The sequence below is a fragment of the Musca autumnalis genome, unplaced genomic scaffold, assembly GCF_047663935.1.
Source record: "Musca autumnalis isolate F117 unplaced genomic scaffold, ASM4766393v1 scaffold_5, whole genome shotgun sequence".
NCBI classification, from domain to species: Eukaryota; Metazoa; Arthropoda; class Insecta; order Diptera; family Muscidae; genus Musca; species Musca autumnalis.
In genome coordinates this window covers 178,754,247-178,779,277 of record NW_027412088.1, presented here as the reverse complement: position 1 = coordinate 178,779,277, position 25,031 = coordinate 178,754,247, and the positions used below count along the sequence as shown (strand labels likewise).

At 33.4% G+C, this 25,031-nt stretch overlaps 1 protein-coding gene across 1 annotated transcript in view; it reads left to right on the top strand.

Annotated features, from left to right (window-relative positions):
• Positions 1 to 25,031, top strand: part of ktub (Tub domain-containing protein ktub) — a 353,480-nt gene that overhangs the window by 138,227 nt on the left and 190,222 nt on the right. The gene's annotated exons all lie outside the window — the stretch shown is intronic.

The following is a 25,031-nucleotide window of genomic DNA, read 5'->3' as shown; positions in this document are numbered from 1 at the left end:
ATTTTCGAGGAGAAGGTCTTTACGGAAGAAAATTTTGGAAAATCTCTCTGGAAAAGTCGGAAAATTGGAAAATTCGAAAATTTAGTTTTTGTATGAAATTTTATTCCTTAATAGCGAGACGAAGTTCGCCGGGTCCGCTAGTATTCTTTAAAAATCCACGCCTATTGTTGTGAGGGTTGAGGTAAAAATATTCTTTAAAATTCTAAAATACTCTTTAAAAAAATCAACTTTAGTTTCGTTGTAATTTCCCTACCCAACAATTTCCATATTAGCTTTGGTGACACAAAATTCCATTGGATCACAGCCTATTATGTATCAAATGTGACAAGTTGTTGTCATTGTTGTTGTTTATTTATATTTCATTTGTATGCAAATAATTTCAACAAATAGATACGAATATTTGTTTGTGTGCCGATTGACTTGTCTAGCAATCAAAATATTTGCTCATTTGATTTATTTACATAGACAGAGTGAACTTTATTGGAATATTTCAGCAGAATTTTTTATCCAGTTTCAAGGGAAAAGTTCATTTATAATGTTTTTATTTTTGTTACAGATGACATATGTCGACGTTGAGAATTATATTAAATTATAATATTAACTGTTATTGGTAATAATTTGGAAGAATATTTTAATGGAGATCTAAATTTAAATCCACATCACTTTTACAAACGATTACTTAAGCTAGAAAGCTCCTTTTAAGGTAATCACAAAGTGAGGTGTGCGTATAAGTGGTGACGTTAGTTATACGCCACCGGGCTTTGAGTGATTTTTTTTTCTGTTTTAACAAAAAAAATAACTTCAAAGATTTTCATTGCATCTCCGTATAACTATTAATTGATCTGTTGATATATTTTCGTTCTCTTTTTCCCCTATCCATACTTGAGGTCACATTTATTGTTCCACCGAACATGCTCTCTACATAAATCAATCCCTCTTTATCATTAATCAAATTAAAAGCCATGAATAAAATTCATTGTAAAAATTCTCCATAGACAAATGATTATTAACACCATTCCTTTTCTTGTCTTTTGCCCTCACTTCATCACCCATCGTTCAACAATTTTTTCAATGACGTGTTAATAACTAATGAATTTTTTCTATTGGCTTCGTGACATTCAAATGACCAACGTCCAGACAAATGGAAATCAATAAAAAAACGGACACTAAACCACCACGTCATAGCCATCCATATGGACAGTAAATATTTACATATTTGTTTGTTTGCCCTTCATTGTACTATGCAAATAAGAATGTGTGGGTGACCTTAATGTAATGTTCATAAACCCACACATTTATATGACTTGGAGGAACAAAAAAGAAATGAAGAAAAAAAAACGAAACTTTGGGTCAATACCATTAAAACGAAGGCGACAACAATCATCATCAGTCAGTTAATGGCAAAGGAAATCAAATGGAGCAGATGACATCCATATGTTTGGTTTGGCATTTGACATTTTCACATCAGAAAGTTGAGAGGTGAAGGAATGAGAAGGACACCTAATCATTCAAAAGTTCACATAGACTAAACAATTATTGTTAGGTTATGGATGGGTCGTATAAGTGCTGATGTTACTAATTCGCACCAAGCAACCCACAAAGACAAAATTAATGATATCAGCCAAGAACCGAGGGATATTTTAATAAAATTCAGACCACTAAACGTGGAATTTTAACAAATTTTTCTTCAACCACCATCACGACCACTAGGCGTGGATTTTTAAAGAACTAACGTGGAATTTAACAAATTTTTCTTCAACCACCATCACGACCACTAGGCGTGGATTTTTAAAGAATTTTTCTTCAACACATCACAGCAATAAGAGTGGATTTTTAAAGATTTTTCTTCAACCACCATCACAGCAATAAGCGTGGATTTTTAAAGAAATCACAGCAATAAGCGTGGATTTTTAAAGAATTTTCTTCAACCACCATCACAGCAATAAGCGTGGATTTTTAAAGAATTTTTCTTCAACCACCATCACAGCAATAAGCGTGGATTTTAAAGAATTTTTCTTCAACCACCATCACAGCAATAAGCGTGGATTTTTAAAGAATTTTTCTTCAACCACCATCACAGCAATAAGCGTGGATTTTTAAAGAATTTTTCTTCAACCACCATCACAGCAATAAGCGTGGATTTTTAAAGAATTTTTCTTCAACCACCATCACAGCAATAAGCGTGGATTTTTAAAGAATTTTTCTTCAACCACCATCACAGCAATAAGCGTGGATTTTTAAAGAATTTTTCTTCAACCACCATCACAGCAATAAGCGTGGATTTTTAAAGAATTTTTCTTCAACCACCATCACAGCAATAAGCGTGGATTTTTAAAGAATTTTTCTTCAACCACCATCACAGCAATAAGCGTGGATTTTTAAAGAATTTTTCTTCAACCACCATCACAGCAATAAGCGTGGATTTTTAAAGAATTTTTCTTCAACCACCATCACAGCAATAAGCGTGGATTTTTAAAGAATTTTTCTTCAACCACCATCACAGCAATAAGCGTGGATTTTTAAAGAATTTTTCTTCAACCACCATCACAGCAATAAGCGTGGATTTTTAAAGAATTTTTCTTCAACCACCATCACAGCAATAAGCGTGGATTTTTAAAGAATTTTTCTTCAACCACCATCACAGCAATAAGCGTGGATTTTTAAAGAATTTTTCTTCAACCACCATCACAGCAATAAGCGTGGATTTTTAAAGAATTTTTCTTCAACCACCATCACAGCAATAAGCGTGGATTTTTAAAGAATTTTTCTTCAACCACCATCACAGCAATAAGCGTGGATTTTTAAAGAATTTTTCTTCAACCACCATCACAGCAATAAGCGTGGATTTTTAAAGAATTTTTCTTCAACCACCATCACAGCAATAAGCGTGGATTTTTAAAGAATTTTTCTTCAACCACCATCACAGCAATAAGCGTGGATTTTTAAAGAATTTTTCTTCAACCACCATCACAGCAATAAGCGTGGATTTTTAAAGAATTTTTCTTCAACCACCATCACAGCAATAAGCGTGGATTTTTAAAGAATTTTACTTCAAGCTCCCTCAAGACCATTAGGCGTGGATTTTTAAAGAATTTTACTTCAAGCACCCTCAAGACCATTAGGCGTGGATTTTTAAAGAATTTTTCTTCAAGCACCCTCAAGACTATTAGGCGTGGATTTTTAAAGAATTTTCCTTCAAGCACCCTCAAGACCATTAGGCGTGGATTTTTAAAGAATTTTCCTTCAAGCACCCTCAAGACCATTAGGCGTGGATTTTTTAAGAATTTTTCTTCAACCACCATCACAGCAATAAGCGTGGATTTTTTAAGAATTTTTCTTCAACCACCATCACAGCAATAAGCGTGGATTTTTTAAGAATTTTTCTTCAACCACCATCACAGCAATAAGCGTGGATTTTTTAAGAATTTTTCTTCAAGCACCCTCAAGACCATTAGGCGTGGATTTTTAAAGAATTTTTCTTCAAGCACCCTCAAGACCATTAGGCGTGGATTTTTAAAGAATTTTTCTTCAAGCACCCTCAAGACCATTAGGCGTGGATTTTTAAAGAATTTTTCTTCAAGCACCCTCAAGACCATTAGGCGTGGATTTTTAAAGAATTTTTCTTCAAGCACCCTCAAGACCATTAGGCGTGGATTTTTAAAGAATTTTTCTTCAAGCACCCTCAAGACCATTAGGCGTGGATTTTTAAAGAATTTTTCTTCAAGCACCCTCAAGACCATTAGGCGTGGATTTTTAAAGAATTTTTCTTCAAGCACCCTCAAGACCATTAGGCGTGGATTTTTAAAGAATTTTTCTTCAAGCACCCTCAAGACCATTAGGCGTGGATTTTTAAAGAATTTTTTCTTCAAGCACCCTCAAGACCATTAGGCGTGGATTTTTAAAGAATTTTTCTTCAAGCACCCTCAAGACCATTAGGCGTGGATTTTTAAAGAATTTTTCTTCAAGCACCCTCAAGACCATTAGGCGTGGATTTTTAAAGAATTTTTCTTCAAGCACCCTCAAGACCATTAGGCGTGGATTTTTAAAGAATTTTTCTTCAAGCACCCTCAAGACCATTAGGCGTGGATTTTTAAAGAATTTTTCTTCAAGCACCCTCAAGACCATTAGGCGTGGATTTTTAAAGAATTTTTCTTCAAGCACCCTCAAGACCATTAGGCGTGGATTTTTAAAGAATTTTTCTTCAAGCACCCTCAAGACCATTAGGCGTGGATTTTTAAAGAATTTTTCTTCAAGCACCCTCAAGACCATTAGGCGTGGATTTTTAAAGAATTTTTCTTCAAGCACCCTCAAGACCATTAGGCGTGGATTTTTAAAGAATTTTTCTTCAAGCACCCTCAAGACCATTAGGCGTGGATTTTTAAAGAATTTTTCTTCAAGCACCCTCAAGACCATTAGGCGTGGATTTTTAAAGAATTTTTCTTCAAGCACCCTCAAGACCATTAGGCGTGGATTTTTAAAGAATTTTTCTTCAAGCACCCTCAAGACCATTAGGCGTGGATTTTTAAAGAATTTTTCTTCAAGCACCCTCAAGACCATTAGGCGTGGATTTTTAAAGAATTTTTCTTCAAGCACCCTCAAGACCATTAGGCGTGGATTTTTAAAGAATTTTTCTTCAAGCACCCTCAAGACCATTAGGCGTGGATTTTTAAAGAATTTTTCTTCAAGCACCCTCAAGACCATTAGGCGTGGATTTTTAAAGAATTTTTCTTCAAGCACCCTCAAGACCATTAGGCGTGGATTTTTAAAGAATTTTTCTTCAAGCACCCTCCAGACCATTAGGCGTGGATTTTTAAAGAATTTTTCTTCAAGCACCCTCAAGACCATTAGGCGTGGTTTTTTAAAGAATTTTTCTTCAACCACCATCACAGCAATAAGCGTGGATTTTTAAAGAATTTTTCTTCAAGCACCCTCAAGACCATTAGGCGTGGTTTTTTAAAGAATTTTTCTTCAACCACCATCACAGCAATAAGCGTGGATTTTTAAAGAATTTTTCTTCAAGCACCCTCAAGACCATTAGGCGTGGATTTTTAAAGAATTTTTCTTCAAGCACCCTCAAGACCATTAGGCGTGGATTTTTAAAGAATTTTTCTTCAAGCACCCTCAAGACCATTAGGCGTGGATTTTTAAAGAATTTTTCTTCAAGCACCCTCAAGACCATTAGGCGTGGATTTTTAAAGAATTTTTCTTCAAGCACCCTCAAGACCATTAGGCGTGGATTTTTAAAGAATTTTTCTTCAAGCACCCTCAAGACCATTAGGCGTGGATTTTTAAAGAATTTTTCTTCAAGCAACCTCAAGACCATTAGGCGTGGATTTTTAAAGAATTTTTCTTCAAGCACCCTCAAGACCATTAGGCGTGGATTTTTAAAGAATTTTTCTTCAAGCACCCTCAAGACCATTAGGCGTGGATTTTTAAAGAATTTTTCTTCAAGCACCCTCAAGACCATTAGCCGTGGATTTTTAAAGAATTTTTCTTCAAGCACCCTCAAGACCATTAGGCGTGGATTTTTAAAGAATTTTTCTTCAAGCACCCTCAAGACCATTAGGCGTGGATTTTTAAAGAATTTTTCTTCAAGCACCCTCAAGACCATTAGGCGTGGATTTTTAAAGAATTTTTCTTCAACCACCATCACAGCAATAAGCGTGGATTTTTAAAGAATTTTTCTTCAAGCACCCTCAAGACCATTAGGCGTGGATTTTTAAAGAATTTTTCTTCAACCACCATCACAGCAATAAGCGTGGATTTTTAAAGAATTTTTCTTCAAGCACCCTCAAGACCATTAGGCGTGGATTTTTAAAGAATTTTTCTTCAACCACCATCACAGCAATAAGCGTGGATTTTTAAAGAATTTTTCTTCAACCACCATCACAGCAATAAGCGTGGATTTTTAAAGAATTTTTCTTCAAGCACCCTCAAGACCATTAGGCGTGGATTTTTAAAGAATTTTTCTTCAAGCACCCTCAAGACCATTAGGCGTGGATTTTTAAAGAATTTTTCTTCAAGCACCCTCAAGACCATTAGGCGTGGATTTTTAAAGAATATTTTTCCAAAAAACCTCACACCAATAGGCTTGGATTGTGGAGAATATTTTTCCAAAAAACCTCACACCAATAGGCGTGGATTTTTAGAGAATATTTTCCGAAGAAACCCCACACCAATAGGCAAAGATTTTTGGAAAATATTTTTCCATAAATATACCTCAGCTAACTTAAAAAGTTGGGTTTTCAGTTTATTGATTGGGGTCGTATTAGTGTTGACATGACTTATACATCACCAAGTCCCCTTAATGGATGGGGAGATTTTGCATGTTTTCCCCTTTTTTTTCATTTCTTTGTCAAGTTCGAGTTCAAATGCAACATTTACATGTCTCGCTGGTTTAAAAAATTCTTCTTCCCCTCTTGCCCATTAGTGGTGTAGTTCTTTTGTTACTTTTCATCAACAACATTTAAACACTACAACTAACTTTGTATTCTTTTCAACAACATTGTCCTTTGTCTCACAATATTTTTTTACTTTGTATGAGTTCGTTTTTTATTCTTTCTTCTTACTATGTTTATTTTCATTTCAATTAAATGTTCATCATATGCTCGGATGAACTACAATGTACGAACCCAAAGCAGCTGGGGCACCAGAAACATTACATAGAAGCAGGAACCATGACGAGATTATTTGACTTTGTCGTGTATAGCGTGGCTGTGCTTTCAAATGCAGCAACATAAAAGGCAGGAGCAGGGAGCAAGAAAAACCTCAACTCAGTGAAAGGTGAAGCAAAAGTAAAGCAAGCGAAATCAACCGACAAAGCTATTGTCGGAAGAAATTGTACCCGGAGTTGTTCGGCAAAAAACTAGGAACAAAGTGCTAAAAAAATTAAACGCTTTACGCGTAGCTGGATATTTTATATAACAAATGCAAATTTACGTTGCATGGAGAACGAAACAAAGAGAGAAGAGAAATTGAGTTTATTAATTTTTTTTTCTTTTGGCGGGAAGGAATATGAGGATGGAAGGTAAACTATAATATTAACTCACGCACTATCGTTGTCTTTGAAGGATCTTCGAAACTTATTTTTAAAAATGCAATGTCTGGAGGGGAATTATAATAAGACTCTTCTGGGAAATATTATTTTAAAAATGTCTGCTTCCTTCCAGAGTGCATTGTGGCGTATTACTATCAATAATACTTATACGCTAAGTATTATCCTAAGTAAAGAAGGGCACTTGCTACTTAATAAGAGAGGGTGTCAGACTGTTGAGGTTACTTTTCATTAAAACCATGGAACGCCAGAAAAATAAAGAAGTTACATTTAATTCGAAAAAATATCTTTAAAATTCACGCTCATTTTTCTGATGGTGTTTTAAAAAATATTACAAATTTTCTCTAACAGTGATTGGAAAGAAATCTGGTGAGCTAATATGGATTGAAAATATTTCTAATGTTTGGAAAAAGTTCTTTAAAAATCCACGGTTTTTTATCTGATTTTGATGTTTTCTGCTTTCATTGGATCACCCTAATATATTTGACTTTATGCACCACAAAATCTGACGATTTATTATATACTGCTGTCACTCTTCTTGTTCTTGTTGCCAGTGGTGGTTCTTGGTAATAAAAACAACCGTTGCTAATTACGCTCAGTTAGTTTTTTTTTGCTTTGTACATTTTTTGACTGACCATAAATTGCTAGTTGCACCCAGGGTCCTGGGCTATATTTCAGTTGGTTTTTGTTAAATGGATGGTTGGATGGATGGACATTCACCTAAAAAAACCTTGATAAATTATAAAAGATTTCGTGGATATTTATTTTAGTTTTTTTATGACTTAAATACTAAAAATTGGACGCATTGTATTTCTTGTTGCACCAGGCGGTCGGCAGAGAAAGGCAGAAAACTTATGTTCCTCTTTTGTCTAGCAGCCAGGACATGGACACCAAAGAGAATTTTACAGAATAAAGAACTGTTATGAATAGGCTTTGGACAAGTGTAAAACCTGAAAAATAAAGTATGTCTTTCTGTGTCTAAAGTACAGAGACATCATTTAATTATGCAGCTTTTTAAGGCCTGTGATTAAAAACAAACAGGAAAAAAATGTTTTGGTCTCACAATCACTTACAAAACATAACACTTGTACTAATGAGTAGCTAGCCACAAGTCCTTTGAAACGGATATCCAAATGTTTTCAAAGAGATAATTTTCTTATTTACCAACAATAAAATGACCACTTAGTCTGCACTGAATGGCTTCTCATTAACAGCTAAAGGATATCAAAGGATTATTGTCATTCAAATAAACATCAAGAGACCAAAAATACTGCAATTTGTAGTTGAGGAATAAAAGAATGAAAACAGATTTGCATTTTTTTTTAATTTGAAATCAAAGTAGTTTTATGCATGCTATAGGGCCATGGGGCGTATGAAGTGTGTCAACACGTATACGCACCAAAGTCTAGACAAAGAAATATTTAGATTTGCAAGGATATTCGAAGATAGTTTAATGGCCGTGATGGTGGTTGAAAAAAATTCTTTAAAAATCCACGCCTAATGTTCGTGATGGTGGTTGAAGAAAAATTATTTAAAAATGCACGCCTAATGTTCGTGATGGTGGTTGAAGAAAAATTATTTAAAAATGCACGCCTAATGTTCGTGATGGTGGTTGAAGAAAAATTATTTAAAAATCCACGCCTAATGTTCGTGATGGTGGTTGAAGAAAAATTCTTTAAAAATCCACGCCTAATCATCGTAATGGTGGTTGAAGAAAAATTCTTTAAAAATCCACGCCTAATGCTGGTGATGGTGGTTGAAGAAAAATTCTTTAAAAATCCACGCCTAATGCTGGTGATGGTGGTTGAAGAAAAATTCTTTAAAAATCCACGCCTAATGCTGGTGATGGTGGTTGAAGAAAAATTCTTTAAAAATCCACGCCTAATGCTGGTGATGGTGGTTGAAGAAAAATTCTTTAAAAATCCACGCCTAATGCTGGTGATGGTGGTTGAAGAAAAATTCTTTAAAAATCCACGCCTAATGCTGGTGATGGTGGTTGAAGAAAAATTCTTTAAAAATCCACGCCTAATGCTGGTGATGGTGGTTGAAGAAAAATTCTTTAAAAATCCACGCCTAATGCTGGTGATGGTGGTTGAAGAAAAATTCTTTAAAAATCCACGCCTAATGCTGGTGATGGTGGTTGAAGAAAAATTCTTTAAAAATCCACGCCTAATGCTGGTGATGGTGGTTGAAGAAAAATTCTTTAAAAATCCACGCCTAATGCTGGTGATGGTGGTTGAAGAAAAATTCTTTAAAAATCCACGCCTAATGCTGGTGATGGTGGTTGAAGAAAAATTCTTTAAAAATCCACGCCTAATGCTGGTGATGGTGGTTGAAGAAAAATTCTTTAAAAATCCACGCCTAATGCTGGTGATGGTGGTTGAAGAAAAATTCTTTAAAAATCCACGCCTAATGCTGGTGATGGTGGTTGAAGAAAAATTCTTTAAAAATCCACGCCTAATGCTGGTGATGGTGGTTGAAGAAAAATTCTTTAAAAATCCACGCCTAATGCTGGTGATGGTGGTTGAAGAAAAATTCTTTAAAAATCCACGCCTAATGCTGGTGATGGTGGTTGAAGAAAAATTCTTTAAAAATCCACAATTCACGCTTCTTGGTTGATGGTCCTTGATTTTTTTTAAAATCCACGCTTCTTAAATGAAAAATTCTTTAAAGAATATGTTTCCATGTGAGGGTCTATGGAAAAATCCATGCTTATTAGTGTGATGCTGGTTGAAAAATATTCAGGTATATCCATAAATCTCTACTTTCTATTCAAATAGCTGCTTGATTTTGAATTCACCTATTGGTCGGTATGCAACATCAACCTCATTTTATGTATTTTAGATTTGCACCCGCAAAAGACTCCATCTTCCGCTCGAGTGCAAAATAATTCTACTAAAAATTGAATGATTTCCAAGCGAGAGAGAGAAATTGCATCCATAAATTTACTATGTCATTTTATTTTTATGGGGTTTTTGTACCAAAGCTGTTATTGTTTTTTTTTTATATCGCAGCAGGAGAAGAAATTTATGAGACTGTTTTTCGCAAGCATTGTCCTCTGCAGCTTGCTACGCACACGTTGCTGCACTATTTTTTATGCCAGTAAAGAAAAAAAATTCTGATTAGTTTTTTCACCCAACTTTTTTTCTCTCGGTGACCAAGTTTTGCGTAAATTTGAGGTTATCTAGTTTTGTGGCCAATACCAGGAGGATTACAGAGGGGCTGGGCTATAAAGTAATGAATTAAAACTATGCGAATGGTTACTAAGTTCAGCCAATATGTTGTCTTCTTTGTCGTTGCCTTTGGAGTCATAAATTTGTAAAGGACTTCAATAAATTTCCATGGCAATTTCGTTAAATGTTGGGGTGCATAGATAGGGCGGTGGAGTGAGGGAGGGACGGGGGAAGGGTTGCAATAGCATTCTTACAAATGGGCCAAAGCAATGACAATGACAAGTAAAGTATAGCAGAAAACCTAACAACAACCAAGAACAACAGCAGCAACAACAATAACCACAACAAAGCTAATTCACAACAAAGTGGCAAGCGTTCACAAAAACATTTTGCGAATACAACACATTGGCAGCTGCAAAATACAATGGCAGTTGCACAACAACAACAAACCACGGCACAGGCATGATGGGAAAACCTGAGAATTCCAACATCCTCTAGGCCATTGGAGACATATTATTGACAAGTTGTCGTTTTGGGTATGTGGCTCTTCAGATAGCATTATTGTGTGTTGACATATAAGTGGGCAGGGGAAAAGACCGAAGATTTGAGTTTAGTTTTGTCATCGGCATCACGGTGTAGTCATCTTTTTCTTTGTTTGTGACCACCCACTCTATCAAACCAACCAACCAATCACTCACTTGTTTGGCACTTCACTCTTCTTTGTTGCCCTGTTTCCACATCAAAAACAAAACAAGAACGACAAAAACCAGAACTTGTTTTTCAACTTCTGACAAGCATTTGATGTTGATGTGCCAAACAAAGTAGAAGAAGAAGAACATAAATTCGAAACAAGATACTTTCACGACTAAACAATTTTTGTTTTTTTACGAGGGCGAATAGTTCTCACATGGGTTTTTGTTCATTCCTATGCAATTGCGTCTTTTTTTGTTGGTGTGAAGACATAGCTCGGTTTCTTTCAATTTGGTTTAACTACATTACAAAGTTCACCGATGCGTATGAGTATTGACGCAACTCATACGCTTAGAGTGGAGGGGGTTTAATGTGACCTATTTAAAAGAAAATTCTGACAAATTAAATTGCATTTTTAAGGACTCGTTTTCTTTGAACCCCATCGGAAAATAAAAGTAGATTTTTTAAAGAATATATCTCAGCTAACTGAAACAAGTGTTATATTCAGTTTACTGATTGCGGTCGTATAAGTATTGACACAACTTATACGCCACCAAGTCCCCTAAAATGAAGACCAATAAGCGTGGAGTTTTAAGGAATATTTTTTCAAGAAATCTCACACCAATAGGCGTGGATTTTTAAGGAATATTTTCACAAGAAATCTCACACCAATAGACGTGGATTTTTAAGGAATATTTTCACAAGAAACCTCACACCAATAGGCGTGGATTTTTAAGGAATATTTTCACAAGAAACCTCACACCAATAGGCGTGGATTTTTAAGGAATATTTTCACAAGAAATCTCACACCAATAGGCGCGGATTTTTAAGGAGTATATTCACAAGAAACCTCACACCAATAGGCGTGGATTTTTAAGGAATATTTTCACAAGAAACCTCACACCAATAGGCGCGGATTTTTAAGGAATATTTTCACAAGAAACCTCACACCAAAAGGCGTGGATTTTTAAGGAATATTTTTAAAAGAAATCTCACACCAATAGGCCTAGATTTTTAAAGAAAATTTTTAAAAGAAATCTCACACCAATAGGCGTGGATTTTTAAAGAAAATTTTTAAAAGAAATCTCACACCAATAGGCGTGGATTTTTATAGAAAATTTTTAAAAGAAATCTCACACCAATAGGCGTGGATTTTTATAGAAAATTTTTAAAAGAAATCTCACACCAATAGGCGTGGATTTTTATAGAAAATTTTTAAAAGAAATCTCACACCAATAGGCGTGGATTTTTAAGGAATATTTTTAAAAGAAATCTCACACCAATAGGCGTGGATTTTTAAGGAATATTTTCACAAGAAACCTCACACCAATAGGCGTGGATTTTTAAAGAATATTTTTAAAGAAATCTCACACCAATAGGCGTGGATTTTTAAAGAATATTTTTAAAAGAAATCTCACACCAATAGGCGTGGATTTTTAAAGAATATTTTTAAAGAAATCGCACACCAATAGGCGTGGATTTTTAAAGAATATTTTTAAAAGAAATCTCACACCAATAGGCGTGGATTTTTAAGGAATATTTTCACAAGAAACCTGGATTTTTAAGGAATATTTTCACAAGAAACCTCACACCAATAGGCGTGGATTTTTAAGGAATATTTTCACAAGAAACCTCACACCAATAGGCGTGGATTTTTAAGGAATATTTTCACAAGAAACCTCACACCAATAGGCGTGGATTTTTAAGGAATATTTTCACAAGAAACCTCACACCAATAGGCGTGGATTTTTAAGGAATATTTTCACAAGAAACCTCACACCAATAGGCGTGGATTTTTAAGGAATATTTTCACAAGAAACCTCACACCAATAGGCGTGGATTTTTAAGGAATATTTTCACAAGAAACCTCACACCAATAGGCGTGGATTTTTAAGGAATATTTTCACAAGAAACCTCACACCAATAGGCGTGGATTTTTAAGGAATATTTTCACAAGAAACCTCACACCAATAGGCGTGGATTTTTAAGGAATATTTTCACAAGAAACCTCACACCAATAGGCGTGGATTTTTAAGGAATATTTTCACAAGAAACCTCACACCAATAGGCGTGGATTTTTAAGGAATATTTTCACAAGAAACCTCACACCAATAGGCGTGGATTTTTAAGGAATATTTTCACAAGAAACCTCACACCAATAGGCGTGGATTTTTAAGGAATATTTTCACAAGAAACCTCACACCAATAGGCGTGGATTTTTAAGGAATATTTTCACAAGAAACCTCACACCAATAGGCGTGGATTTTTAAGGAATATTTTCACAAGAAACCTGGATTTTTAAGGAATATTTTCACAAGAAACCTCGCACCAATAGGCGTGGATTTTTATGGAATATTTTCACAAGAAACCTCACACCAATAGGCGTGGATTTTTAAGGAATATTTTCACAAGAAACCTCACACCAATAGGCGTGGATTTTTAAGGAATATTTTCACAAGAAACCTCACACCAATAGGCGTGGATTTTTAAGGAATATTTTCACAAGAAACCTCACACCAATAGGCGTGGATTTTTAAGGAATATTTTCACAAGAAACCTCACACCAATAGGCGTGGATTTTTAAGGAATATTTTCACAAGAAACCTCACACCAAAAGGCGTGGATTTTTAAGGAATATTTTCACAAGAAACCTCACACCAAAAGGCGTGGATTTTTAAGGAATATTTTCACAAGAAACCTCACACCAAAAGGCGTGGATTTTTAAGGAATATTTTCACAAGAAACCTCACACCAAAAGGCGTGGATTTTTAAGGAATATTTTCACAAGAAACCTCACACCAAAAGGCGTGGATTTTTAAGGAATATTTTCACAAGAAACCTCACACCAAAAGGCGTGGATTTTTAAGGAATATTTTCACAAGAAACCTCACACCAAAAGGCGTGGATTTTTAAGGAATATTTTCACAAGAAACCTCACACCAAAAGGCGTGGATTTTTAAGGAATATTTTCACAAGAAACCTCACACCAAAAGGCGTGGATTTTTAAGGAATATTTTCACAAGAAACCTCACACCAAAAGGCGTGGATTTTAAAGGAATATTTTCACAAGAAACCTCACACCAAAAGGCGTGGATTTTTAAAGAATATTTTTAAAAGAAATCTCACACCAATAGGCGTGGATTTTTAAAGAATATTTTTAAAAGAAATCTCACACCAATAGGCGTGGATTTTTAAAGAATATTTTTAAAAGAAATCTCACACCAATAGGCGTGGATTTTTAAGGAATATTTTCACAAGAAACCTCACACCAATAGGCGTGGATTTTTAAAGAATATTTTTAAAAGAAATCTCACACCAATAGGCGTGGATTTTTAAGGAATATTTTTAAAAGAAATCTCACACCAATAGGCGTGGATTTTTAAGGAATATTTTTAAAAGAAATCTCACACCAATAGGCGTGGATTTTTAAGGAATATTTTCACAAGAAACCTCACACCAATAGGCGTGGATTTTTAAAGAATATTTTTAAAGAAATCTCACACCAATAGGCGTGGATTTTTAAAGAATATTTTTAAAAGAAATCTCACACCAATAGGCGTGGATTTTTAAAGAATATTTTTAAAGAAATCTCACACCAATAGGCGTGAATTTTTAAAGAATATTTTTAAAAGAAATCTCACACCAATAGGCGTGGATTTTTAAGGAATATTTTCACAAGAAACCTGGATTTTTAAGGAATATTTTCACAAGAAACCTCACACCAATAGGCGTGGATTTTTATGGAATATTTTCACAAGAAACCTCACACCAATAGGCGTGGATTTTTAAGGAATATTTTCACAAGAAACCTCACACCAATAGGCGTGGATTTTTAAGGAATATTTTCACAAGAAACCTCACACCAATAGGCGTGGATTTTTAAGGAATATTTTCACAAGAAACCTCACACCAAAAGGCGTGGATTTTTAAGGAATATTTTCACAAGAAACCTCACACCAAAAGGCGTGGATTTTTAAGGAATATTTTCACAAGAAACCTCACACCAAAAGGCGTGGATTTTTAAGGAATATTTTCACAAGAAACCTCACACCAAAAGGCGTGGATTTTTAAGGAATATTTTCACAAGAAACCTCACACCAAAAGGCGTGGATTTTTAAGGAATATTTTCACAAGAAACCTCACACCAAAAGGCGTGGATTTTTAAGGAATATTTTCACAAGAAACCTCACACCAAAAGGCGTGGATTTTTAAGGAATATTTTCACAAGAAACCTCACACCAAAAGGCGTGGATTTTTAAGGAATATTTTCACAAGAAACCTCACACCAAAAGGCGTGGATTTTTAAGGAATATTTTCACAAGAAACCTCACACCAAAAGGCGTGGATTTTTAAAGAATATTTTTAAAAGAAATCTCACACCAATAGGCGTGGATTTTTAAAGAATATTTTTAAAAGAAATCTCACACCAATAGGCGTGGATTTTTAAGGAATATTTTCACAAGAAACCTCACACCAATAGGCGTGGATTTTTAAAGAATATTTTTAAAAGAAATCTCACACCAATAGGCGTGGATTTTTAAGGAATATTTTCACAAGAAACCTCACACCAATAGGCGTGGATTTTTAAGGAATATTTTCACAAGAAACCTCACACCAATAGGCGTGGATTTTTAAGGAATATTTTCACAAGAAACCTCACACCAAAAGGCGTGGATTTTTAAGGAATATTTTCACAAGAAACCTCACACCAAAAGGCGTGGATTTTTAAGGAATATTTTCACAAGAAACCTCACACCAAAAGGCGTGGATTTTTAAGGAATATTTTCACAAGAAACCTCACACCAAAAGGCGTGGATTTTTAAGGAATATTTTCACAAGAAACCTCACACCAAAAGGCGTGGATTTTTAAAGAATATTTTTAAAAGAAATCTCACACCAATAGGCGTGGATTTTTAAAGAATATTTTTAAAAGAAATCTCACACCAATAGGCGTGGATTTTTAAGGAATATTTTCACAAGAAACCTCACACCAATAGGCGTGGATTTTTAAAGAATATTTTTAAAAGAAATCTCACACCAATAGGCGTGGATTTTTAAGGAATATTTTCACAAGAAACCTCACACCAATAGGCGTGGATTTTTAAGGAATATTTTCACAAGAAACCTCACACCAATAGGCGTGGATTTTTAAGGAATATTTTCACAAGAAACCTCACACCAATAGGCGTGGATTTTTAAAGAATATTTTTAAAAGAAATCTCACACCAATAGGCGTGGATTTTTAAAGAATATTTTTAAAAGAAATCTCACACCAATAGGCGTGGATTTTTAAAGAATATTTTTAAAAGAAATTTCACACCAATAGGCGTGGATTTTTAAAGAATATTTTTAAAAGAAATCTCACACCAATAGGCGTGGATTTTTAAAGAATATTTTTAAAAGAAATCTCACACCAATAGGCGTGGATTTTTAAAGAATATTTTTAAAAGAAATCTCACACCAATAGGCGTGGATTTTTAAAGAATATTTTTAAAAGAAATCTCACACCAATAGGCGTGGATTTTTAAAGAATATTTTTAAAAGAAATCTCACACCAATAGGCGTGGATTTTTAAAGAATATTTTTAAAAGAAATCTCACACCAATAGGCGTGGATTTTTAAAGAATATTTTTAAAAGAAATCTCACACCAATAGGCGTGGATTTTTAAAGAATATTTTTAAAAGAAATCTCACACCAATAGGCGTGGATTTTTAAAGAATATTTTTAAAAGAAATCTCACACCAATAGGCGTGGATTTTTAAAGAATATTTTTAAAAGAAATCTCACACCAATAGGCGTGGATTTTTAAAGAATATTTTTAAAAGAAATCTCACACCAATAGGCGTGGATTTTTAAGGAATATTTTCACAAGAAACCTCACACCAATAGGCGTGGATTTTTAAGGAATATTTTCACAAGAAACCTCACACCAATAGGCGTGGATTTTTAAGGAATATTTTCACAAGAAACCTCACACCAATAGGCGTGGATTTTTAAGGAATATTTTCACAAGAAACCTCACACCAATAGGCGTGGATTTTTAAGGAATATTTTCACAAGAAACCTCACACCAATAGGCGTGGATTTTTAAGGAATATTTTCACAAGAAACCTCACACCAATAGGCGTGGATTTTTAAGGAATATTTTCACAAGAAACCTCACACCAATAGGCGTGGATTTTTAAGGAATATTTTCACAAGAAACCTCACACCAATAGGCGTGGATTTTTAAAGAATATTTTTAAAAGAAATCTCACACCAATAGGCGTGGATTTTTAAAGAATATTTTTAAAAGAAATCTCACACCAATAGGCGTGGATTTTTAAAGGATATTTTTAAAAGAAATCTCACACCAATAGGCGTGGATTTTTAAAGAATATTTTTAAAAGAAATCTCACACCAATAGGCGTGGATTTTTAAAGAATATTTTTAAAAGAAATCTCACACCAATAGGCGTGGATTTTTAAAGAATATTTTTAAAAGAAATCTCACACCAATAGGCGTGGATTTTTAAAGAATATTTTTAAAAGAAATCTCACACCAATAGGCGTGGATTTTTAAAGAATATTTTTAAAAGAAATCTCACACCAATAGGCGTGGATTTTTAAGGAATATTTTCACAAGAAACCTCACACCAATAGGCGTGGATTTTTAAAGAATATTTTTAAAAGAAATCTCACACCAATAGGCGTGGATTTTTAAGGAATATTTTTAAAAGAAATCTCACACCAATAGGCGTGGATTTTTAAGGAATATTTTTAAAAGAAATCTCACACCAATAGGCGTGGATTTTTAAGGAATATTTTCACAAGAAACCTCACACCAATAGGCGTGGATTTTTAAAGAATATTTTTAAAGAAATCTCACACCAATAGGCGTGAATTTTTAAAGAATATTTTTAAAAGAAATCTCACACCAATAGGCGTGGATTTTTAAAGAATATTTTTAAAGAAATCTCACACCAATAGGCGTGAATTTTTAAAGAATATTTTTAAAAGAAATCTCACACCAATAGGCGTGGATTTTTAAGGAATATTTTCACAAGAAACCTGGATTTTTAAGGAATATTTTCACAAGAAACCTCACACCAATAGGCGTGGATTTTTATGGAATATTTTCACAAGAAACCTCACACCAATAGGCGTGGATTTTTAAGGAATATTTTCACAAGAAACCTCACACCAAAAGGCGTGGATTTTTAAGGAATATTTTCACAAGAAACCTCACACCAAAAGGCGTGGATTTTTAAGGAATATTTTCACAAGAAACCTCACACCAAAAGGCGTGGATTTTTAAGGAATATTTTCACAAGAAACCTCACACCAAAAGGCGTGGATTTTTAAGGAATATTTTCACAAGAAACCTCACACCAAAAGGCGTGGATTTTTAAGGAATATTTTCACAAGAAACCTCACACCAAAAGGCGTGGATTTTTAAGGAATATTTTCACAAGAAACCTCACACCAAAAGGCGTGGATTTTTAAGGAATATTTTCACAAGAAACCTCACACCAAAAGGCGTGGATTTTTAAGGAATATTTTCACAAGAAACCTCACACCAAAAGGCGAGGATTTTTAAGGAATATTTTCACAAGAAACCTCACACCAAAAGGCGTGGATTTTTAAAGAATATTTTTAAAAGAAATCTCACACCAATAGGCGTGGATTTTTAAAGAATATTTTTAAAAGAAATCTCACACCAATAGGCGTGGATTTTTAAGGAATATTTTCACAAGAAACCTCACACCAATAGGCGTGGATTTTTAAAGAATATTTTTAAAAGAAATCTCACACCAATAGGCGTGGATTTTTAAGGAATATTTTCACAAGAAACCTCACACCAATAGGCGTGGATTTTTAAGGAATATTTTCACAAGAAACCTCACACCAATAGGCGTGGATTTTTAAGGAATATTTTCACAAGAAACCTCACACCAAAAGGCGTGGATTTTTAAGGAATATTTTCACAAGAAACCTCACACCAAAAGGCGTGGATTTTTAAGGAATATTTTCACAAGAAACCTCACACCAAAAGGCGTGGATTTTTAAGGAATATTTTCACAAGAAACCTCACACCAAAAGGCGTGGATTTTTAAGGAATATTTTCACAAGAAACCTCACACCAAAAGGCGTGGATTTTTAAAGAATATTTTTAAAAGAAATCTCACACCAATAGGCGTGGATTTTTAAAGAATATTTTTAAAAGAAATCTCACACCAATAGGCGTGGATTTTTAAGGAATATTTTCACAAGAAACCTCACACCAATAGGCGTGGATTTTTAAAGAATATTTTTAAAAGAAATCTCACACCAATAGGCGTGGATTTTTAAGGAATATTTTCACAAGAAACCTCACACCAATAGGCGTGGATTTTTAAGGAATATTTTCACAAGAAACCTCACACCAATAGGCGTGGATTTTTAAGGAATATTTTCACAAGAAACCTCACACCAATAGGCGTGGATTTTTAAAGAATATTTTTAAAAGAAATCTCACACCAATAGGCGTGGATTTTTAAAGAATATTTTTAAAAGAAATCTCACACCAATAGGCGTGGATTTTTAAAGAATATTTTTAAAAGAAATTTCACACCAATAGGCGTGGATTTTTAAAGAATATTTTTAAAAGAAATCTCACACCAATAGGCGTGGATTTTTAAAGAATATTTTTAAAAGAAATCTCACACCAATAGGCGTGGATTTTTAAAGAATATTTTTAAAAGAAATCTCACACCAATAGGCGTGGATTTTTAAAGAATATTTTTAAAAGAAATCTCACACCAATAGGCGTGGATTTTTAAAGAATATTTTTAAAAGAAATCTCACACCAATAGGCGTGGATTTTTAAAGAATATTTTTAAAAGAAATCTCACACCAATAGGCGTGGATTTTTAAAGAATATTTTTAAAAGAAATCTCACACCAATAGGCGTGGATTTTTAAAGAATATTTTTAAAAGAAATCTCACACCAATAGGCGTGGATTTTTAAAGAATATTTTTAAAAGAAATCTCACACCAATAGGCGTGGATTTTTAAAGAATATTTTTAAAAGAAATCTCACACCAATAGGCGTGGATTTTTAAAGAATATTTTTAAAAGAAATCTCACACCAATAGGCGTGGATTTTTAAAGAATATTTTTAAAAGAAATCTCACACCAATAGGCGTGGATTTTTAAAGAATATTTTTAAAAGAAATCTCACACCAATAGGCGTGGATTTTTAAGGAATATTTTCACAAGAAACCTCACACCAATAGGCGTGGATTTTTAAGGAATATTTTCACAAGAAACCTCACACCAATAGGCGTGGATTTTTAAGGAATATTTTCACAAGAAACCTCACACCAATAGGCGTGGATTTTTAAGGAATATTTTCACAAGAAACCTCACACCAATAGGCGTGGATTTTTAAGGAATATTTTCACAAGAAACCTCACACCAATAGGCGTGGATTTTTAAGGAATATTTTCACAAGAAACCTCACACCAATAGGCGTGGATTTTTAAGGAATATTTTCACAAGAAACCTCACACCAATAGGCGTGGATTTTTAAGGAATATTTTCACAAGAAACCTCACACCAATAGGCGTGGATTTTTAAAGAATATTTTTAAAAGAAATCTCACACCAATAGGCGTGGATTTTTAAAGAATATTTTTAAAAGAAATCTCACACCAATAGGCGTGGATTTTTAAAGGATATTTTTAAAAGAAATCTCACACCAATAGGCGTGGATTTTTAAAGAATATTTTTAAAAGAAATCTCACACCAATAGGCGTGGATTTTTAAAGAATATTTTTAAAAGAAATCTCACACCAATAGGCGTGGATTTTTAAAGAATATTTTTAAAAGAAATCTCACACCAATAGGCGTGGATTTTTAAAGAATATTTTTAAAAGAAATCTCACACCAATAGGCGTGGATTTTTAAGGAATATTTTCACAAGAAACCTCACACCAATAGGCGTGGATTTTTAAGGAATATTTTCACAAGAAACCTCACACCAATAGGCGTGGATTTTTAAGGAATATTTTCACAAGAAACCTCACACCAATAGGCGTGGATTTTTAAGGAATATTTTCACAAGAAACCTCACACCAATAGGCGTGGATTTTTAAGGAATATTTTCACAAGAAACCTCACACCAATAGGCGTGGATTTTTAAGGAATATTTTCACAAGAAACCTCACACCAATAGGCGTGGATTTTTAAGGAATATTTTCACAAGAAACCTCACACCAATAGGCGTGGATTTTTAAGGAATATTTTCACAAGAAACCTCACACCAATAGGCGTGGATTTTTAAGGAATATTTTCACAAGAAACCTCACACCAATAGGCGTGGATTTTTAAAGAATATTTTTAAAAGAAATCTCACACCAATAGGCGTGGATTTTTAAAGAATATTTTTAAAAGAAATCTCACACCAATAGGCGTGGATTTTTAAAGAATATTTTTAAAAGAAATCTCACACCAATAGGCGTGGATTTTTAAGGAATATTTTCACAAGAAATCTCACACCAATAGGCGTGGATTTTTAAACAATATTTTCACAAGAAATCTCACACCAATAGGCGTGGATTTTTAAACAATATTTTCACAAGAAACCTCACACCAATAGGAGTGGATTTTTAAGGAATATTTTCACAAGAAACCTCACACCAAAAGGCGTGGATTTTTAAGGAATATTTTTAAAAGAAATCTCACACCAATAGGCGTGGCTTATTAAAGAAAATTTTTAAAAGAAACCTCACAGCAATAGGCGTGGCTTATTAAAGAAAATTTTTAAAAGAAACCTCACACCAAAAGGCGTGGATTTTAAGGAATATTTTCACAAGAAACCTCACAGCAATAGGCGTGGCTTATTAAAGAAAATTTTTAAAAGAAACCTCACACCAAAAGGCGTGGATTTTAAGGAATATTTTCACAAGAAAACTCACACCAAAAGGCGTGGATTTTTAAGGAATATTTTTAAAAGAAATCTCACACCAATATTTGGCATACATGTGGGCGTATAAGTGTTGCCATTATTCATACGCCAACTATAACTAATTTGAAAATTTGTATATTAATAATTCAATTACTAACTTTTTCATTTCTTCCCTTTCTTTTCAGGTAAGAACAATTCAATACTCGTAATTGGAAAAATTTTACGTTGAAAAAATGTCTTCTCTTGGTAAGCTAGCCATTTATTTATAGTTAACTTTGTTGCCTTACCTTGGTAAGCTAGCCATTTACTTATCGTTAACTTTGTTGTCTTACCCTTTAATCTGCCACAATTTATCTGCACTTAACAAATTTTCCTTAACAACAATTTTCTATACGTTTACTATGAAATATTTATTGCTTGCTTTCGGAAAAATTAATTTCCCCGAAAATGTTGCAATTTCTTTATTTACGTCACGTTGAAAAATTAATAGCTAGACTATTCGAAAGAAACATAACAACAACTATGAAAATATCAACAACAACATTATATTAAAAGTTAATAACATAAATGGCCATTTAAGACATGAACCGACGAGTACCTATGGGAGGGAGGTTAGCCGTCGTTTTTAATAGAAAAAAATGGTTGGTATAAAAGAAGACACTTGAGCACAACGCCAAAAAATTACCTTTAAAAGCTTTCCATTTCATTCGATGGTTGCAAGGGGAATGAAGAGGGGAGAGGAAAGCAACTGGGAACACAAGCAAAAAAGAGGAAAAATTTCAGTTGAACAAGGTCAGAGGTAAATAGTAAAAGAAATAAGAGGATCTATGGTCATGCTTAAAAACAAAAATTCAATTTTAGGAAAAACGTTTTCTTTCAGTTACTGTGGCATACTTTTAGGCAGGACAACAAATTGGTATGGATACTTTTAGGTGGAACATTAAGCAGGCGATGAGGCATAAAAGGTAATACTTTTAAATGTCAACTTGACCATGAAGTATAGAGGAAGAAAATGAAATAAAGAAAGGGAAAGGGAGGTTATAACCCTAAAAGTTGAAAGAAAATAATTTTTTAATTAACCTTGCCCTAAAACTCATTCCAAATTGTGGTTTATTTTAAGAAGCCTCTCAAACCCACGATTCTTCTAAGGTGTCTTTTAAGTAAAAACATTTTTCCAAATTGTTTTCTCATTTCGTGTATAAACCTAATGACAAAACTTAATCTCTACACGATTTCATGCATCATATATTCCCGTTCTTCCCTTGATGACTTGCTGGAAACAAATTTCAATTCATTTTTTTCCATACTCACGCAAAAATTTGACATAATCTATGATGACAGCAATATTTTGCCAAAAAAAAACATTTTTTAAGTAATTCTTTTGGTTAAGTGTTTTATTTTGTCATGCTGTGAAAACAATCTCCTCTTCCCGCAAACAAAAAACACATCATCAAAATCTGCTGCTGCTGTTGCTACAAATAACAACTGATATACTTCTTATGAAAAATGTATTGTCATTTGTCAAAATATCTCACACTTGACTTGAGTTGTGCACTCTTGAGTCTTCTCGTTTTATGTTCATCTTTCGTTTTTTGTCAAAAAGAAATTCCTTTTTTTGGTGAAGCTTACATTCCCGGAATGATATATTCCCCATATATTTGGTTATCAACTTAAGTGAAAGGATGGGCACAGTGGGGAACAAACAAAAAAACAAAACAATAATAATCAATTTTTCTTTTGTATTATCTGTGGGGGACAGGGTGCGTATGAGTATTGACACATATTATACGCCATATGGGCATAATTTAAATAATTAATTTTGAGGGTATTTGCAAATGATTTTAAAATCCATAGACCAGTAGGCGTGGATTTTTAAAGAAAATTTTTAAAAGAAATCTCACACCAATAGCCATGGATTTTTAAAGAAAATTTTTAAAAGAAATCTCACACCAATAGGCGTGGATTTTTAAAGAAAATTTTTAAAAGAAATCTCACACCAATAGCCATGGATTTTTAAAGAAAATTTTTAAAAGAAATCTCACACCAATAGCCATGGATTTTTAAAGAAAAATTTTAAAAGAAATCTCACACCAATAGGCGTGGATTTTTAAAGAAAATTTTTAAAAGAAATCTCACACCAATAGGCGTGGATTTTTAAAGAAAATTTTTAAAAGAAATCTCACACCAATAGCCATGGATTTTTAAAGAAAATTTTTAAAAGAAATCTCACACCAATAGGCGTGGATTTTTAAAGAAAATTTTTAAAAGAAATCTCACACCAATAGGCGTGGATTTTTAAAGAAAATTTTTAAAAGAAATCTCACACCAATAGGCGTGGATTTTTAAAGAAAATTTTTAAAAGAAATCTCACACCAATAGCCAAGGATTTTTAAAGAAAATTTTTAAAAGAAACCTCACACCAATAGGCGTGGCTTTTTAAAGAATATTTTTAAAAGAAATCTCACACCAATAGGCGTGGATTTTTAAAGAAAATTTTTAAAAGAAATCTCACACCAATAGGCGTGGATTTTTAAAGAAAATTTTTAAAAGAAATCTCACACCAATAGGCGTGGATTTTTAAAGAAAATTTTTAAAAGAAATCTCACACCAATAGGCGTGGATTTTTAAAGAAAATTTTTAAAAGAAATCTCACACCAATAGCCATGGATTTTTAAAGAAAATTTTTAAAAGAAATCTCACACCAATAGCCATGGATTTTTAAAGAAAATTTTTAAAAGAAATCTCACACCAATAGGCGTGGATTTTTAAAGAAAATTTTTAAAAGAAATCTCACACCAATAGCCATGGATTTTTAAAGAAAATTTTTAAAAGAAATCTCACACCAATAGGCGTGGATTTTTAAAGAAAATTTTTAAAAGAAATCTCACACCAATAGCCGTGGATTTTTAAAGAAAATTTTTAAAAGAAATCTAACACCAATAGCCATGGATTTTTAAAGAAAATATTTAAAAGAAATCTCACACCAATAGCCATGGATTTTTAAAGAAAATTTTTAAAAGAAATCTCACACCAATAGGCGTGGATTTTTAAAGAAAATTTTTAAAAGAAATCTCACACCAATAGCCATGGATTTTTAAAGAAAATTTTTAAAAGAAATCTCACACCAATAGGCGTGGATTTTTAAAGAAAATTTTTAAAAGAAATCTCACAACAAGAATATTTTT